This window comes from Ovis canadensis, chromosome 9, assembly GCF_042477335.2.
Source record: "Ovis canadensis isolate MfBH-ARS-UI-01 breed Bighorn chromosome 9, ARS-UI_OviCan_v2, whole genome shotgun sequence".
Taxonomy (NCBI): domain Eukaryota; kingdom Metazoa; phylum Chordata; class Mammalia; order Artiodactyla; family Bovidae; genus Ovis; species Ovis canadensis.
The window spans coordinates 13581448-13588267 of NC_091253.1; the positions used below are offsets into that span (position 1 = coordinate 13581448).

The 6820-nt window shown below is 45.8% G+C and overlaps 1 long non-coding RNA gene across 1 annotated transcript; it reads right to left on the reverse strand.

The window, feature by feature from the left end:
* Positions 1 to 2901: 2901 nt before the first annotated feature.
* Positions 2902 to 6521, reverse strand: LOC138446043 (uncharacterized). Its single transcript, XR_011259115.1, has 2 exons — positions 5924 to 6521; positions 2902 to 3224 (listed from the first exon to the last, which is right to left on the reverse strand). It is a non-coding gene; the product is annotated as an uncharacterized lncRNA (long non-coding RNA).
* Positions 6522 to 6820: the final 299 nt, after the last annotated feature.

The window sequence follows — 6820 nt, forward strand, 5'->3', positions numbered from 1 at the left end:
TAACTTCTAGCAGAGTACATTATGTGAAATGCCACAAGCTGGAATCAAGATTGCTGAGAGAATTATCAATAACCTCAGATATGCAGATGACACCACCCTTATGGCAGAAAGTGAAGAAGAACTAAAGAGCCTCTTGATCAAAGTGAAAGAGGAGAGTCAAAAAGCTGGCTTAAAAACTCAACATTCAAAAAACTAAGATCATGGCATCTGGTCCCATCACTTCACGGCAAATAGATGGGGAAACGATGGAAACAGTGACAGACTTTATTTTTTTGGACTCCAGAATCGCTGCAGATAGTGACTGCAGCCATAAAATTAAAAGATACTTGCTCCTTGGAAGAAAAACTATGACCAACCTAGACAGCATATTAAAAAGCAGAGACATTATTTTATCAACAAAGGTCTGTATAGTCAAAGCTATGGTTTTTCCAGTGGCCATGTATGGATGTGAGAGTTGGACCATAAAGAAGGCTGAGCGCTGAAGAATTGATGCTTTCAAATTGTGGTGCTGGAGAAGACTCTTCATTGAGAGTCCCTTGGACTGCAAGGAGATCAAACCAGTCCATCCTACAGGAAATTAACCCTGAATATTCATTGGAAGGATTGATGCTGAAGCCGAAGCTCCAATACTTTGGCCACCTAATGTGTAGAGCTGGTACATTGGAAAAGACCCTGATGCTGGGAAAGATTGAAGACAGCAGGAAAAGAGGATGAGATGGTTGGATGGCATCATCGACTCAGTGGACATAATTTTAAGCAAACTCTGGGAGATGAGGAAGGATAAGGAAGCCTGATGTGCTGCAGTCCATGGGGCCGCAAAGAGTTGGACATGACTGAGCGACTGAACAACAACTTACAAAAATCTTGAGTAATCAGAAATGCATGGTCAATTTCAAGCCTTGAAACAATCACAACAGTGAAGCTCATCTGTAGTCAGATTTTCTGCTTTCACACAGGTAGCCTGGGCAGTGATGTGATACAACTCAGTCAGGCCAGTTATTTGAGGGAAGACTCAAAGATAATTGACTAAAGGCTATGTCACCATAAGTAGGAGGCACAGACACAAGCCAAAGGCTGTTTGTTCTGCCATTTTTCAAGTATACTGGGCATTTATTGACTTTGTCCTCCCAGAATCCAGCCCTGCCTCTGCCAGGAGAAACACCCCAGATTATCCTTGGGCCAATCACCCCCTTCATCTGTTGAATCCAGTTATGAAGGAGAGGCTGTCACCCAAGGTCCCTGTACCTCCGGGGGCATGTGACTGAATTAGGTCATTCAGACACTGTCCTCTTGGAAGTTGAGTGTGAGAGGAGCAACCCCAAAACAGAGACAGCTGGAGATGGCTCATCCCTGGAGATTTCTGTGCACCTATTTGATCCTGCTCCCTGCATCCTCACAGCTGAACACCTGTCCTTTCTGGAGACTGACTCTGTAACCTTCCTGTGGGTTCCTTGCCTGCCCCAATACGACTGTGAATTGCTTCCTGTTCTGTTTTTATTGTTGTTGTTCAGTTGCTCAGCTGTGTCTGACTCTTTGTGACCCCATGGACTGCAGCATGCCAGGCTTCTTCGTCCTTCACTCTCTCCTGGACTTTGCACAGATCCACGTCCATTGAGTTGGTGATGCTATCTAACTGCCTCATCCTCTGCCGCCCCCTTCTCCTCCTGCCTTCAATCTTTCCCAGCATCAGGGTATTTTCCAAGGAGTCAGTTCTTCCCATCAGGTGGCCAAAGTATTAGAGATTCAGCTTCAGCATCAGTCCTTCCAGTGAATATTCAGGGTTGATTTCCTTTAGGATTGACTGGTTTCATCTTAGATATAAAAATCAAACTAGAACTGATTTATATGGAGCACCAAAATTATTGATAATGAGCTGTGTACCATTTGGTGGAAATGGAGGGGGTGTGTCCTTGAAGAACTCAGCCTCTTCAGAGGAGCCTATTCCTTTTCTTCCAGTCCTCTGAGCTGGGTAACCTTGGTGGGATGAAACATTTTATACATGAAATTTTCTGTTGTTCTCATTCTTGACCTTTTTACCAAAATGGCTCGTATTATCTCAGTAATTTTAAACAAGAAGTAGCATCATTTTTTAGGACAAAGGGAAAGGAAATAGCCATAGGTTTATTTTTAATTGTCTTTAAAATATTATTTATCCTTTAGCACCTTAGGATAGGCAGAGATTTCTTAGGACATGAGATGCGCTGGCCATAAAAGAAAAAAGATCGAAAATTTGAGTTTATTAAAATTTAGAAGTTCTGCTCTTCAAAAGATACCATTAAGAAAGTGAAAAGGCACTGTACATGTTAAATTTACACGATGTTTAAGGGAAACATTGTGTGTCAAGTTATATTTCAAAAAAGTTGGCTAGGGGAAATGTAAAATTTGAAAAATATATACTAATGTATATGAATATATACATATACATATGTTTTTGGTTGTGTTGAAGGGCTTGCAGGATCTTAGGTCCCTGATTAGGGATTTAAGCCAGGGCCTCAGCAGTGAGAGTGCAAAGTCCTAACTACTGGACCTCCAGAAAATTCCCTAGAAAATATATTTTTTAAAAGAAGATAAAGAGGCAAGCAGTAGATTTGGAGAAAATATTTGTAAGGCACCATAAATAGAACTTTTTGAGAGAATATATAAGGAACTCCTGCAATCAATAATAAAAAGACAAACGACCCACTGAAAATGGCAAAAGACTTGAGACACGTCAAAAAGATACACGAACGACCAATAAGCACATGAAAAAGTCTTCAACATCACTAGTCATTATGGGAGTGTACGTGAAAACCACAGTGAGGTTGCCACTCACCCGCCAGAATGAATAAAATAAAATGACTTGACAATACCAAGTATTAAGTAGGTTGTGAAGCAAGTAATACTCTATAGCTGGGCAGAATATGAGATATTATAGCCATTTTTTAAAGAATATTTTATTTTTATTTATTTATCTGGCTGTGCTAGGTCTTCCTTACTGTACCAAGGGAAGCCTGGCTGTGACGAGTTGGGGTTCCTCTCTTGTGGGGTGCAGGCTTCTCATTGTGGAGGCTTCTCTTGCTGTGGAGCTTGGGCTGTAAGACATGCAGGCTTCAGTAGTTGTGAGATGTGGGCTCCGAAGTCGTGGCACCTGAGCTCCGGGGCACAGGCTCAATAGTTGTGGCACACAGACTTAGCGGCTCCACGGCAGGTGGGATCTTCTTGGCTCAAGGATCAAACCATGTCTCCTGCATTAGCAGACAGATTACTCATCACTGGCCCTCTCAGGAGGGTCTCGAACTTACACAACCTTTCCAGCCACAACTGTTACTATGATCTCTATCCCAAGAGTTACAGGAAGTTAGTGGAGTGCTTCAAACTCAGGACTGACATGATCAGATTTATGTCTGAGAAACAGCCATTCCTGGCAGCAGGGCAGGGAACAGACTGGATGCAGGGAGGGCAGTCAGGCATCCTTAGTGGGGGTCTGAATGAGATAAAGAAGACTGGACTGGAGTGGTGGCTGTGGAGATGGTCACAAGTGGGTGGGCTTGAGACGTGCTGAGAACGTGAAAGCAACAAGACCTAGTAATGGACAACAGGGGCAAGGGGGAAGAAGGAGGGGTCAGGGATGACCCTGAAGTTATGTTCTGGGGATGTAACATGCAACAGTGAAATTCCAGCTAACAATATTGTGTTGTCTATTTGGAATTTGCTAAGAGGATAAATCTTAAATGCTATCAGCACAAAAAGAAAGAAAGGAGGAAAGAAATTGGGACTTTGTGAGGTGATGGATATGGTAGTTAGCTAGATTATGGTACACATTTCACAATGTATGCATGCACATATATACATAGCAAATCATGTAGTTGGACCCGTAAATATATACAGCTTTAAATTATCAGTTCTATCTCAAAGCTGGGGCGAGGGGGAACCATGAGTGAGATTTCGGCCTTGTGCAGCTGCACTCATGGTATTCATTGAGTGAACACCAAAGCAGGAGTATGTTTAGGTAATCCTGAGCCTGAGAGCCTGTGAAATATCTAATTGGAGGTGCCAGGCAGGAGGTGGACATCTGAGCCAGGAGCTTGGTGGAGGAGGGCTGAGCTGAAGGTACAGAGTCATGGCTCAATACTGCATTTAAAAAGCTGTGGACCTGGATGAAATCAATGATGAGGGAGAGCTGACTGAAAACAAAGAGGACCTGGGACTGAGACTTAAAGATCATCAATAGTTATTGACCATCAAGCTAAGCTCGATTCCTTGGTGGCTCAGAGGTCAAGCAGCCTCCTACCGGTGCAGCAGACGTAGGATCCATCCCTGGATGGGGAAGATCCCCTGGAGGGAGAAATGGCAGCCCACTCCAGGATACTTGCCTGGAGAATCCTATGGACAGAGAGGCCTGGTGGGCTACAGTGCATGGGGTCGTAGAGAGTCAGACACGACTTAGGAACTAAGACAACAGCAACAAGCATGATTATGGGGACTTCCCTGGCAGCCCAGTGGCTAAGACTCCACACTAGCAGTGCAGGAGGCCTGGGTTCTGTCCCTGGAAACTAGATCCCACACACTGCAGCTACGGGTTCAAATGCAGTAACTAAACAGTCCCCATGCCTCAACTGAAAGAACCTGTGGCAAAGACTGCAGATTCCACATGCCTCAGTTAAGGCTTGGCACAGCCAAATAAACAGATAAATATATATTTTTTTAAAAAGCTAAGCATGGAGAAGGGAATGGCAACCCACTCCAGTATTCTTGCCTGGAGAATCCCCATGGACAGAGGAGCCTGGCAGGCTATAGTCCATGGGGTTGCAAGAGTCAGACACGACTTAGTGACTAAAACCAACCAACCAACCAAGCATGATGAACCCACACAGGTGACTAAGAAAGAGCAGCCAGAGACATAATCTTTCACCTTATTCACCTAACATTTTGTATAAGAAGTTACCCCCAGATTTAGTACCTTAGAACAGCCGCCACCTGACTGCTCACAAGCCTGTGGGCCAGCACCCACCTGCTCTTGGCTGGCTGGTTCTGTGGTGTCACGTCCGGTCCCCCATTCCCCTGTGGCCATCCAGAATGCCCCAGCTTGGGTGGCTGGTGCAGGCTGGCCTCGCTGACCCATCTGGTGGCTCAGCTGGGGTTGTAGCCACGTGTTCCAGGAAACAAACTCACTCAGAAGGACAATGCAGATAGTGGAGTGCAGTTTATTACACCGGCAGGCCCAAGGCAGTCTCCTCTTAGCCAAGGACCCTGACCAGTTTTTGTGAAAACCTCATATACCCTAAGTGTACGTGCCCAAACCCACCTCCCCAAATTCCCTGAAACTAGTCTGAACAAAGGAAAAGAACCCGTGATTCATATGCCTTAAGCCTAGGCAGTTGACAGTGGGCAATTATCAATAGGCCTGTGGTCATACCCCGATAAGCAGAATGTATGATTCTATTCGGTTACACAGATAATTAGGATAATCTTTACCAGGGGCCTGGTTTTCCAGTTGGTACGTCCTTTCCATAGATACTGGGCATAGAGCTCAAGGTCCACAGTCCAGCCCAAGATGGAGTCCTGCTTTTAAGATGGAGTCTGTTCTGTCTGTTTCCTCCTTCAGGGTGGCTGGGATGACTGGGCCAGTCAGGTCTCTTTCCTCACCGGTTTTCTCTGTCACATGGCAAAGGCAGAATTCCGAAGAACAAATCCCAATACACTAAGGTCACGTTGGCTGATATCGTATTGACCACATCAAATTCCATGTGCAAACTCGAGTCAAGGTAGGAGAAGAGATGGGAGGAAATCACTGTCTACCTGAAAGCACGGGTGCTGGGGAGGGTCCCATGGGGATCAACAGGGGTCACAACCTACCAGTGATTCTCTGCTGAGGAGCGTGCCTACAAGGATGACGACCTTCCCACCACGGCTCCAGGAGTTCTCACCCAAGGATACTACTTACTCTCCTCTCTAGTCAGGCTGGTTCTCCACCGGTGAAGTGAAGACTCTTGCTGCAGCCTCTGCTGGAGGCTCCTTCTCCACATCCCAGGCTTCTCGTCTGGCTGACTCCACCCATCTTTCAGGCTCATCCCAATTGTCACAGGTTTGTTCATTTTATTCCTTCCCATCCCCACAACAGTCCTACAACAATAGCCACATCTAATTCTAATCTCAGTTTCCCCATGAAGCCTCCTTAGATGACTTTGGCCTTCATGGTGTTCACCCCTCAAAGGAAAGGCCTTGTGAATGGGTTTTAGTCCTAGCCTCTAACTTGAGAAAGTAATAAAGACACATGTGTGAGAACAAGAGGTCAGGGTTGCTACCAAGCAGGGCCCTCGGCACAAGGCCCTTCTGAGGCCCCGGTCCTGTAATCACAGGAAACAGCCTTCCTTCAGCCTCCAGGACCTTCACTGACTTCCAGTGGGCAGATTCAATCAGTTGTTAATCAGTGAAGGGAGGGGATAAGGAGACAAGGGAGAAACAGTAGGAAACAACAGTGCAGCCTAGGGCAGGGTCCCGGGTCTCTATCAAAGGCCACACACAGCAACATCTTTGAGATGTTTTGCAGATACTGAAAACCCCTCCGGGTGGGAGAAGTCCACAATTAACGAGGTATGCTGCCCAAAGCTTGCAGACCCCCAGGCTAGTTGGAACCAAAAGGCTGCTGATGCTGACTCCCATCTACCTCACCACCAGCCATCAGAAGAACATCCACGAGCTGATCGCGCCCTCTCTGAACTCCTTAATAACCCCCTCCAGCTGGGGGACACACAGTTTTGAGAGCATTAGCTCAATGTGTTCCCCTTTGCCTGGCAAAGCAATAAAGCTTTTCTTTTCTACTTCACCCAAAACTCTGTCT